The sequence below is a fragment of the Panthera tigris genome, chromosome C1 (assembly GCF_018350195.1).
Source record: "Panthera tigris isolate Pti1 chromosome C1, P.tigris_Pti1_mat1.1, whole genome shotgun sequence".
Taxonomy (NCBI): domain Eukaryota; kingdom Metazoa; phylum Chordata; class Mammalia; order Carnivora; family Felidae; genus Panthera; species Panthera tigris.
In genome coordinates, this window is record NC_056667.1 from 200457088 (window position 1) to 200469869 (window position 12782).

General features: G+C 44.9%; 1 protein-coding gene across 2 annotated transcripts in view; it reads right to left on the reverse strand.

Annotated features, from left to right (window-relative positions):
- Positions 1–12782, reverse strand: part of TNS1 (tensin 1) — a 201261-nt gene that overhangs the window by 157322 nt on the left and 31157 nt on the right. The window lies entirely within an intron of this gene.

Genomic DNA, 12782 nt, shown 5'->3' on the forward strand with positions numbered 1-12782 from the left:
TGTACGTGTGTGTATGTGTGTGTGCACTGACTGCTTATGACACACTCCAAGCTAACTTATTAACTCCTGAAGGTCCTATACTCTATTACCTCAGAGAGAACTTTAGGAAGATGAAGTAGGGGTGCGTGGGTTGTTACAACTTCTTGCAAATTTTTATAAAGCAGAGAGAAAACAGCTTCCCACCTCAGACCTACCTTGGCCTTGACTGGCACCCCAGGAGAAGCAGAAGCCAGGAGAACACAGAGCCCAGAGGAACCAGTGGCTTGCTCCTAGGGGGCTTGCCCCCAGGAAAATTGAGGAGGAGTTTCCAGGGGCAAACATGGGTTACTCAGGTGTTGTCAGAGAACCCCAGCATCGGAATTGTTAGGAATGGTAGATAATAATGCATATCCCTGGACCCGAGCCCAGTCTCACTGAATCAAAGCTGAGGGTGGCAGGAATATGCTTAACAGGCTCCCCAGATGATGCTGAGTTCCACTGACAGGTGATGTGAGGGAACCGTGACCCATGGCTCTTCCCCTTAGAAATCAGAAGACAAACCTCGGCAGCAGAGAGTAGAGGCTGAGAGCAGAACAGGGGAGGTCCCCTGCTACAGTGAAAAGTGATCAGGCTTTGGAGCCCCAGGTCCACTGCCTGCCAGCTTCATGACTGGCACAAAGTATTTCACCTCAGTGTTCTTATTTGAGAGTGGGGCCAATTGCACCTGCTTTATGTGTGTTTTTTTCAGGGATTAAATGAGTTGAGGGTCAAGTAGCCACCCTGCAGAGGACACTCAATAAACAGTGGCTTTAACCAAAGTGATTGCAACAAAAAATCCTGTAAGAGAAAAAGCAGATTCTTTGAAAATGCCAACAGAGTTGGCAAAACATCCAGGTAGACTGACCAAGAAAAAAAGAGAGAAAACTCAAATTACTAGAATCAGAAATGGAACAGGAGTTTGGGGCGCCTGGGTGGCTCAGTCGGTTAAGTGTCTGACTTTGGCTCAGGTCATGATCTCACGGTTCGTGAGTTCGAGCCTCACGTCAGGCTCTGTGCGGAAAGCTCAGAGCCTGGAAACTGCTTCAGGTTCTGTGTTTCCCTCTCTCTCTCTGTCCCAAACCCCACTTGCACGCTGTCTCTCTCTCTCTCAAAAATGAGTAAATGCTTAAAAATTAAAAAAAAAAAAAAAAAAAGAAAGAAATGGAACAGGAGACATTCCTGCTGACCTCACAGAAATAAAAAGAATCATGAAGGAAGACTATAAACAACCATATGCCAATAGATTAGATAGCCAAGAGGAAATGGACAAAATCCTTAAAAAAAAAAAAAAAAGACGAAAACAAAACAGGGGCGCCTGGATGGCTCAGTCGGTTGAGCATCTGACTTCGGCTCAGGTCATGATCTTGGCAGTTCGTGAGTTTGAGCCCACAATGGGCTCTGTGCTGACAGCTCGGGGCCTGGACCTCAGCTTTGGCTTCTGTGTCTCCCTCTCTCTGCCCCTCCCCCACTTGTGCTCTGTCTCTCTCTGTCTCTCAAAAATAAATAAATGTAAAAAAAATTTTTTTAGACCAAACTTCCAAAACTGACTCAAGAGGAAACAGAAAATCCAAGTTGAAGAGCTCAAAGTTGCAATCAAAAAACTATGCACAAGGGAAAACCCAGACCCAAAGTGCTTCACATGTGAATTCTACCAAACATTTAAAGAAGAACCAATACCAATTCTTCACAAACTCTTTAAAAAACTGGAAGAACAAACACTTCCCAACTCATTGTATGAGATCCTTATTACCTTGATACCAAAACCAGACAAAGACATTACAAGAGAAAAAAAAAAACTAAAGACCAATATCTCTTATGAATAGAGATGCAAAAACCTTTGACAAAATACTAAAAAATAAAGCCAGCTACATGTACTAATAATTATGCACCATGACCAAATGGGATTCTCCCCAGGAATGCTGTTTTCACACCTGAAAATCAATTAGTTTAATCCATTCTATAATACAATCCATATCAAAGAACAAAAATACAAAAACCACATAATCATCTCTATAGATGCAGAAAAAGATTTAACAAACTCCAGCCATATCTCATGATTTAAAAAACACTCAACAAATTAGAAATAAAAGAAAATGCCCCTGACAAAGAGTATCACCAAAAAACCCCACAGCTAACATCATGCTTAGTGGTAAAAGACTGAATGCCTCCCCTAAGGTCAAGAACAAGATTAGGATTTCTGTTCTGGCTACTTCAAGTCAACATTATACTGGAGGTTCCAGCCAGGACAATTTGGGGGGAGGGGGGATTAAAAAAAACACTCAGGTTGGAGAGGAAGAAGTGAAACTATATTCACAGGTTATATGATTTTGTATAGAAAATCCTAAAGAATCCCTTAAAAAACTATTAGAACTAATGAGTTCATCATGTTGCAGGATAAATCTCCAATATACAAAAATAATTGTATTTCTATACACTGGCAATGAATAATCTAAAAATGAAGTTAAGAAAACAATTTCATTTAAAGAAATCCATTTCTTCCATAGAAAAGATTAAAATACTTAGGAATAAATTTTACAAAACACACTCAGAAAACTACAAAACCATGTTGAAAGAAATTAAAGAAGATCTAAATAAACAGAAAGACATTCCATGCTCATGGATCAGAAGACTCAATATCATTAGGATAGTAATACTCCCCAAATCAATCTATAAATTCAATGCAACCCCTATTAGAATCCCAGCAGATTGCTTTTTAGAAATTGATAGACTGATCCTAAAACCCAGGGACCCAGAATAGCCAAAGTAATCTTGAAAAAGAACAACACAGAAGACTCACACTTCCCAATTTTAATATTTACAACACAAAGCAACAGTAATCAGAATAGTGTGGTACTAGCATAAAGACAGTCATATGTATCAGTGAAATAGAATTAAGAATCCAGAAATAAACCCACACATCTATGGTCAAGTGAGTTTTGATAGAGTTGCCAAGATCATTCGGTGGGGAAAGAACAGTCCTTTCAACAAATGCTTCTGGGACAATTGGATAGCCACATGCAAAGGAATGTAGTTGGACCCTTACCTCATACCCAATATAGAAATTAACTCAACATGGATGAAAGACCTACCTGAAAGAGCCAACGCTATTAGACTCTTAGGCGAAACATAGGGGCAAATCTTTATGACCTTGGATTCGGCCATGAATTATTAGGTACGACACAAAAGCAAAAGTCATAAAAGAAAAAATAAATAAATTAGACTGTATCAAAATTTTACACTTTTGTGCAAAATGAAAGGACAACCCACAGAATGGGAAAAATATCTCAAATCATATCTGATAAGGGACTTGTATCAAGAACCTATAGGGGCGCCTGGGTGGCTCAGTGGTTAAGCAGCCGACTTCGGCCCAGGTCATGATCTCGCGGTCCGTGGGTTCGGGCCCCGCATCGGGCTCTGTGCTGATGGCTCAGAGCCTGGAGCCTGTTTCAGATTCTGTGTCTCCCTCTCTCTGACCCTCCCCCGTTCATGCTTTGTCATTCTCTGTCTCAAAAATAAATAAACGTTAAAAAAAAATTAAAAAAAAAAAGAACCTATAAACAACACTTACAACTCAATAAAAAGACAGATAATCCAATTTTTAAATGGTCAAAGAATCTGAACAGACATTTCTCCAAAGATGATAAAGCAAATGACCAATAAGTACATGAAAAGATGCTCAACATCACTAGTCATCAGGGAAATCAAATCAAAACCACAATGAGATGTCACTTCATATCCACTAGGCTGGCTATAATCAAAAAGATAAGCAGTGACAAGGACATGGAGAAATCATAACCTTCGTACGTTACTGGTGAGAATGTAAAATGGTATAGCAATGTTACAGGTTGAATTGTGTCCCTCTAAAAAGATATGCTGAGGTCCTAATCCCCAATACTTGAGAATGGGGACCTTATTTGGAAGTAGGTTCTTTATAGAGATAATCAAGTTAGGATGAGGTTATTGTTATAGGTCTTAATCTAACATGATTGGTGTCTTTATAAAAATTTGGACACAGAGATAGACACAGAGGGAAGATAATGTGGAGACATACAGGGAAAATACCACATGAAGACAGGATTGGAGTGATGGATCTATAAGACAAGAAATGCCAGAGATTGCCAACAAACCACCAGAAGCTGGGAAGAGGAAAAGGATTTCCTCTACAGCTTTCAGAGGAACATGGCCCCGTCAACACCTTGACTTTGGACTTCCAGCCCCTAGAACCGTGAGACAATAAATCTCTGTTGTTTTAGGTCACGGGTTTTGGTACTTTGGTATACCAGATCTCAAAAACTAATATAAGCTACTTTGAAAAACAGCCTAGCAGTTCCTCAAAAAGTTAAACAGGGTCACCATATGACCCTGCAATTCCACTCCTAGGTATATACAGTTGACCTTTGAATGAGGGGGTTAGAGGCACCAATAGCCGGCACATGAAAATCCCCATATAACTTTTGATTCCAAAACAACTTAACTACTAATAACCTACTGTTGACTAGAAGCCTTACCAATAACATAGTCAACTAACACGTTTTTTACTCAAAGTTAGCACACATTTTATATAGCGTATGTATTATATACTGTAGTCTTACAATAAAGTAAGCTAGAGGAAAGAAAATGTTAATTAAAAAATCATAAGGAGAAGAAAATACATTTACAGTACTGTACTATAAAAATCTATAAGTGGACCCGTGCAGTTCAAACCTGTGCTGTTCAAGGGCCAACCGTATACCCATGAGAAATGAAAACATATGGTCACAAAAAGACTTGTACGTGAATATTCATGACAGCATTATTCATAATAATCAAAAGATGGAAACAACCCAAATATCCATCAACTGATGAACGGATAACCTCACATAATGGAATGTTATTCAGACATAGAAAGGATGTGCCTTGAAAACATTATGTGAAACGAAAAAAGCCAATCATTAAATGAACACCATACATTCTATTATTCCATTCATATGAAATCTCCAGAACAGGGAAATATGTAGAGACCGAAAGTAGATCAGTGGTTGCTAAGGGCTGGGGCAGGGGTGGGGGGAAAGGATAGAGAGACTGAGAAGTGACAGCTATAATGTACAGGTTTCTTTTCAAGGGGACAAAAAGGTTCTGATGTTGATGGTCACAGAACACTGAATATGCAAAAAACAAAAAACTATCACTTTAAATGGGTGAATTGTATGGTATGTGAATTATACCTCAATATACTTGTTACCAAAGAGAGAGAGAGAGAGAGTGACCAAGAGGGAAAGGATGGAGAGAGGTCTCCAGAAGCTGCAGACCACTGGTTTTCAAATCTGGTCGCAAAGAGGACTCGCCTGGCAGGCTTTTACTTAAATCAACTTTATTGAGACAGAATTTACATACGGTAAACACATCCCTTTTAAGCATATAGTCCAATGAGTTTGACAGATGGATACATGTGCATAACTACCACCACAACAAAGATAAAGAACATTTCTATCACCCAAAAAAAGTTCCCTCACACCCTTTTGCAGTCAGTCTTCCTACCACCCCCGGGGCCAGAAAACTACTAATCTGCTTTTTGCCACGACAGCTTCATACTTTCCAGAATTTCATAAAAATGGAATCAGCCAGTGTGTACTTTTGTGTCTGGCTTCTTTCACTCAACAGTGTTTTTGACATTCACCTCCAGTGCTATGCGGAACAATGGTTCACTCCTTTTCGTTGCTAAGTAGTATTCCATTGGGCCATTATATCACAATTTCTGCATTCACCTGTTATTGAATATTGGGGTTTCCCCAGGTAGGGGCTACTGTGAATAAAGCTGCTATGGATATGCACACATTTTTGTGGACATGTTTCCATTTCTCTTGGGTAAATACCTTGGAGTGGAATTGCTGTGTCAGGGAGCAACCGTGTATGTTAACTTAATAAGGAACGGTCTGTTTTCCAAAATGGTTGTACCATTTACACTCCCACTGCTAGTTGCCACTTTTAAAAATCCCAATGCCCGGGTCATGTCGCAAGCCAATTAAATCAGACTCTCTGGGGAGAAGGACCCAGGCATCATCATTGCCCCTAGGTGATTCTAATGCACAGACAAGGTCTTGAAAGCCAGTGCTACAATCTCAGGTGCCTTGGGGCCAGCAAACAAGCAAAAGACACATTATATTCACCTGCACCATTTCCTGATGCCTCCTTGATAATGGAAAGAAGAGAAGAAAACATAGGCAAGCATCTAGTCTCGAGTCAGCTATGTTGGTCTTCCAGATTCTCCCCACCTTTCATGAGTTAGGAGAAGGCGGAAGGAATGTAAAATAATAAATATTGGGGCACCTGCGTGGTTCAGTCGGTTAAGCACCTGACTTCAGCTCAGGTCATGATCTCATGGTTCCTGAGTTCGAGCCCTACGTCAGGCTCTGTGCTGACGGCTCAGAGTCTGGAGCCTGCTTTGGGTTCTGTGTCTTCCTCTCTCTGTGCCCCTCCCCAGCTTACATTCTGTCTGTCTGTCTCTCTCTCCCTCTCAAAAATAAATAAAACATTAAACATAATAATAATAATAATAATAAATATTAGCAACTTTTTGACCACTTGATTTTGAGCTTGGCATTACAGTTGGGTCATCACTCTCAGTGCTCACAAGAGTCCTACAGGATAGGCCCTACTATAATCCCCATGATACAGATGAGCAAATGGAGCTCACAGAGGTAAAGCAACTTGCCCAAGATCACGCAACCAATTATCCACGCAGTCAGGATTTAAACTCAATATTCTGCCTCCAGGGCCAGAGAAGACTCAATGGGTCCCAAGGCATGAAACACACCCACCCCCCACAACCCTCAGTCCAACTATACCCGGGACAGCAGGAGAATTCTCCAAGCCTCCAACACAATTGTGAAGGAAAGCCGCAGGTGTGTTTATGAGAGAGTGGTAAAGGTGGTGTATAATATGACTGAAAGGTGGGGGTTAATTATGGGATTTCCTTTCCTTTCAAGCTTAAAGGACGGGATTTAAACCCCTTTGGGACAGGGGAGGAGACCAAGTCATTGCTGGTGCTCGGGACAGGGAAGAGCCAGGGTCTGGGAAGAGGGAAGGAGAGAGATAAAGAAGCAGGAGGTGAGTGGGAGCTGCCTGAAGGCTGAGGAGTGGGCAGTTTGCCTGCCCGGCTGCCTGGTCCTTTCATTTAACTCTTCTCTGGCCTGGGAACGGGTGAGGAGCACTTTGCTGGAAGGAGCCGCTCTCTTCAGCGGGGACGGCTATTTCAAAACAAGGAGCAAACCAGGAGTGAGAAAAGCATTTCTCAAAAATGTATCTGGGGATTAGGGAAACCGTGTGGGCTATGCAGGTACTCTGTATTATCACGGCAACTATTCCATAAACCTAAAACAACTCTAAAATTACAAGTTGCCTTTAAAGTGATAGATAAATGGGGCGCCTGGGTGGCTCAGTCAGCTGAGTGTCTGACTTCAGCTCAGGTGGTGATCTCAATGGTTCGTGAGTACGAGCCCACATCAGGCTTTCTGCTGTCAGTGCAGAGCCTGCTTCGGATCTTCTGTCGCCCTCTCTCTCTGCCCCTCCCCTGCTCGTGCTGGCGCTCCTTCCCTCTCTCTCTCTCTCTCTCATTCTCTTCCCTTCTCACCTGCTTCCCACCCATGGGTCCAAGGGCAGGGCCAGAATCATGTAGAAGACCACTGGCCCTTAGCCAAGTTGGTTACCCTCCCCAGGCCTCAATTTGGGATCTATAAAATAGGACTACCAGGAGTCCAGCCCACATCACAGAACCGAGAAGATGAGTGGAAACGTTTTGTGTGTTGCAAAGATCTGTGTAAATCCAGATGATTCAATGTTCATAGCACGTCTGTTCATAATAGCCCCAAACTGGAAATCACCCAAATGGCAATCAACAGTGGCATGGATAAACAGGTTGTGGTTTATTCATGTGCTGGAATACAACACAGCAATCAAGAAGAATGAACCGCTACAGTGTGCACGCACACAGATGAGCCTCCCAGACCTAATGGTGAGTGAAATAAGTCAGGAGCAAGAGTCAACATACTGTAGGAGTCAATTCGTATGCAGTTCAAACAGAGGCAAGTAATCTGGGATTGTACAAGTAAGACTAGAAATTACCTTTGGGGGATACTGACTTGGAGGGGCACATAAGGGCACTTCTGGGTGCTGGAAATGTTCTGGATCTTGATCTGGTTCATATATAGGTACAGACTTATCAATGTATGCTTGATGGTACATAACTTATACCTCAGCTAGAAAATGTAAATGACTAAAATTACTATGTGGAGTCAGTCTCTGTTGGAAGGTAAGAGGGCTTTTGGAGGGAAATTATGAACCCATTTGCTACTCCTTCTTTCCTGCTCTCACACCCTCCCCTCACCACCCCCCTCCATAGCCTCTCTCTAAATGGGAACTTCTTGTCCCTCAACATTCCTTGATTCTATTCCTTTACTCCTTCATTGGAACCCCTACCTCTAGAATAGTGGGGTCAGGCACTATTCTAGAAACTTGAGGGTGCAACCTAACTCTCAGCCCTCCTTTGTGCAGTAAACAGGTATTTAACATATACTTTGAGGCCCCTCCTCTACCAACACTAAGCATTTTCTCTCAAGCAGGTCCAAGTGGTAAAGAGCTGGCAAAGAATATCTGGAATAGATAACCCTTCTCCGCCTGTGGTTCAAGAAAGGAGAAAGCTGTCTACTAGGTGCTGGTATCCATTTATTCCTCTACAACAGAGCTCACATAGCTGGAAGGCAGCAGGGGTAGAGTTGAAACCCAGGTATGTCTGACTCCTACATCTCTGCCCTTCCCAACGCTCTCACAGCCCCCCAGGAGCCAGATCCACCGTGCCTTCTCTCTGGGCATCTGTACAGTCAGCCTCCAAGGTGGCCCCCACTGATTCTTGCCTCCAAGTATTCGTGTCTTTATATCGCCCCCCCCCCACAATGAAGATGACTTATGTAACCAATAGGATATTGTACAAATAACAGTATTTGTCTTCCAAGGCTAGGATATAAAAGACATTGTGACTTCCACCTTGCTCTGCCTTGAATTACCCATTTTGTGGAAGCCAGCCGCCATGTTGTAAGGACACTCAAGCAGCCTAGGGAGAGTGCCATGTGGTGAGAAATTGAGACCTCCTGCCAACAGCCAGCCCCAAATTGCCAGCCACATGAATGAACCACCTTGGAAGCAGCTCCTCTAGCCTCAGTCGGACTTTCAGATAAGTGCAGCCCTAGCTGACATCTTGACCGCCACCCCATGAGAGACTCCAGGCCAGAATCAGCCAGCCAAGCCACTCCAAACTTGCTGACCCATGGAAGCTGTATGAGATAATAAATGCTTGTTGCTGCTTTAAGCTACTAGATTTGGGGGCTGTTATATCATATTGCTTCATATAAATAATATAGCCCCTCTCAGCTCAGAGCCATGGGTTCATGCTGCAGGAACAGTCTGGAAGGTGGCATGTTAAGGGGTCCAGAATGATCCACTCACCAGAGGGGTAGCCAGCATGGGCTGAATTTGAGAGGACAGGAGAGGACACACATCAACAAGAAATCCCCAGCATGTGCGAGAAGGACAGTGAAATAAGAAATCAAGCAAAGCAGAAATCCTGGCACCTTCCTACCTAGAAATTTCTTACACACTCCATCTATCTCAGTAAATGGAACCACGTGGCCAGTTACTCTGGCCAAAAACCTGGGAGTCATCCTTGAGCCCATTCTCTCTCACATACCCAACATCTCATCCATCAGCCAAGCTCTGGGCTCTACCCCAGAATGTATCCCAGACCTGGCCCCTTCTCACTGCTTTTCCTGCAAGCACCACGGCCTAAACCACCAGCCCCCTTCACCTGGCCGACATCAGCAGCCTGTTGACCCATCTCCCTACCCTACTCTTGTGCCTGTTCAAGGCCAGAGGAGTCTTCTCAGAATAGAGATCAGATCATGTGGCATGTGCTCAGGACACTCCAGGGCTACTATTCTCCAGCAAGATATGGCCTTCTTTCAAGCATAATAAGCTCATCTCACCTCAGGGCCTTTGCACTTGCCCGTTCAATCTTCCAGATCATCATGTAACATCATCATTTGGGTCTCACCTCATGCAATACTTCCTCTGAATTTTCCGGGGACACACTAACATAATCACTCTCTAACCCACTGCTTTAGCTCATTTCCTTCATAACATGTTTACCTATTTACTGCCTGTCTCCCCCAGAAAAGTGTCAGTCCCGTAAGGGCAAACACCTTATCTATCTTATTCACTTCAAAACCAGTGTCTGTCTCTTGATGTCAGCTCAGGTCATGATCTCACAGTCACGAGATTGAGCCCCACATCAGGCTCCATGCTGTGTATCAAGCCTGCTTGGGATTGTCTCTCTCTCTCCCTCTCTCTCTGCCCCTCCCCCACTCATAGTTGGTCTGTCTCTCTCTCTCCCCCCCCCAAAATAAATAAATAAACATTTTAAAAAAACAGTGTCTTAAAATAAATGTGTTTCTTACAAAAAAAAAAAAAAACCAGTGTCACATGGAAAGAGTTCAATAAACATTTGTTTAATGAATCCTGTCTAGAGGTAAGGGGGTGGATGAAATGACCTCCAAGTTGATCTGGCTGTAAAATCCAGAGGACAGAGCTCTGCTGTGTGCTCTGGGGCTCACATCGCCCTTCCCAGCAGAGGAAAAGGCAGGGCGGTAGTAAGAGCTGTGGTTTTAGGGGAAAGACTTGCCAGCTGGGTGGAGCTCACACCACCGGTGGGTCCCATTTCCTACAGAGGAAAATCCTCCAAAAAGCTCCTTCTGTCTGCCTGGCCACTGCCCTGCCGGGCCACCTCTACCCTCTCAGTTGTCGTCCTTGGCTGGGCAGAGCAGGACTGCCGCAGCCTGGTGGATTCTGAGCTTCCAGTATTTTCAAGAATTACCAGGCAGGCTACACCCCCCAGAAGTCATCTTTGGCATCCCTCTGTCACCCCACAGGAGGCTGCTGCATAATAGGGAACCCTCTTCTGTCACACCTCCGGACCTCTTTCAGCCCCTGTTCACCCAGACTCAGACCCTTCATTGCCAGTATGTTCGTCCCCTTATCCTAGTTGAAGGAATCCGCTGCCATAAGAGATGGAAAGCAAAGACGGAGGGGCAGGTAAGGATTAAGGAACGTCAGCAAGATCAGATATTTAGAAGGAAGCACAAAGGTCCAGGGACAAAGATGGGTGACGAGTTACACTGTGAGACCTTGGCAAAGTCATCCAACCTCTGGATGCTTCAGTTTGCTTATTTGTAAAACAAGGAGATCTTTCAGCCTGCTTTATGCGGTGATGGAATTAAAAGAATAAAATCAGACAATGCACTGAAGTGCTTTCTAAAGCCTGAAGCACTGTACAAACATCCATTGTTATTAAGAGAAGCAGGTGCAGAAAGCAGGAGAGAAAGGGAGTAGACAGGGAGGAGGGAGGAAACAAAGGTTCTGGAGTTAAGGGTGGAAAAGCTCTGCTCTGGACGAAGAGAACAAGGAGGGAGATGGAGGGAGGAGCAGAAACCCACTGCCCCCACCTGAAGAAGGCAAGGCTGGGAGAGTCAGAAAAGCAGAAGGCACCTGGAGGGGCAGGACCGTCCACCTGCGCCCATTGCGAGCCGGGCCGTTGGCACCTCTGCTACGAGGGCACTCCCCCTCCCCCACCCCCACCCCCGGAGTTCACACACAGATGGGGAGATGCCCCCAGCAAGGCCATGTACCCTGCTTGAGCAAGGTCACTCCGGAAGAAGTGGATTCCCTTGCAGACCTGCCTGCTCCAGGGGCACCCTTCCCCAAAACAACAGTTGGCTCTTGGAGCTACCAACTGATAATAATCAATTACTCTGCTCTTGAGCACCTGCCTTATGTCAGGCACTGGACTGCGCGCTTCACACGCATTATCCCATTTTATCCTCATAACAACCTTTTCTTACCCCATACCCTTGAGAATAAAACAGAGGCTCCGGGAGGTTAGATGCCTTGCCCAAGGTCACTCAGTAAATAAAGAAGCAGAGCATGAGATGTACTGGATCCTGGGCCTCAACTGCCCAGTACTTCTTTTTGAGACATCCTCCCTCCTGCTTCCATTCAAGGAACTCCTTCCTGAAAGATCAGGTGTGAACGGCAAAGGTGGGGTGAGAGGGCAGGGAGGATGTAAGTAATGATGGGGGACAATGCAGAGATGGGCTGTGTAACGGGTAAGGCAGGGCATTTCCACCTCCAGAGAGCTGAGCCCATCTGACAGAACAGCTGCTCTCCCAAGTATTCCATCATAATCCATTACTCCAAGAAGCCAACTCGTGATCCATCACTCCTCGGTCCAGGCCCGAGAGGATGCAGCAGGGCTCCAGCCAACCTGGCCAACCAGGACCCAGCAGTCCCTCTGACCTTCTTGCCTCAGTTTTCCTCTCCCACCAAGACCAGCCCTGAAACACTGATGGGGAAACTGAGGGCCAAAGTGCCACCTGGCCAATAAAGAGAGTGGGATAGTCTCGCAGGAGATTCCAGGCCCAGGGATACCCTGACCTCCAACCTCATCCCCACTTCTACCTACCCCGTTTTCCCGCCCTCGGGCTCTTTTGACTGTGGCCCCCATCCCGAGTTTTTCCAGATTGCCCCAATTGGGCCAACCAGGGCTCTGCGCGGCCCATGGGATAACTGAAACGCGTCGTCCTCCTCCTCCTCCTCCACTCCCACAAGCACACCCCCCCCCCAACCAAGGGAAATGCCTTCAGAAGCCCCTCCCTCGGAGCTTGGTCCCCGCCAGCCACGTT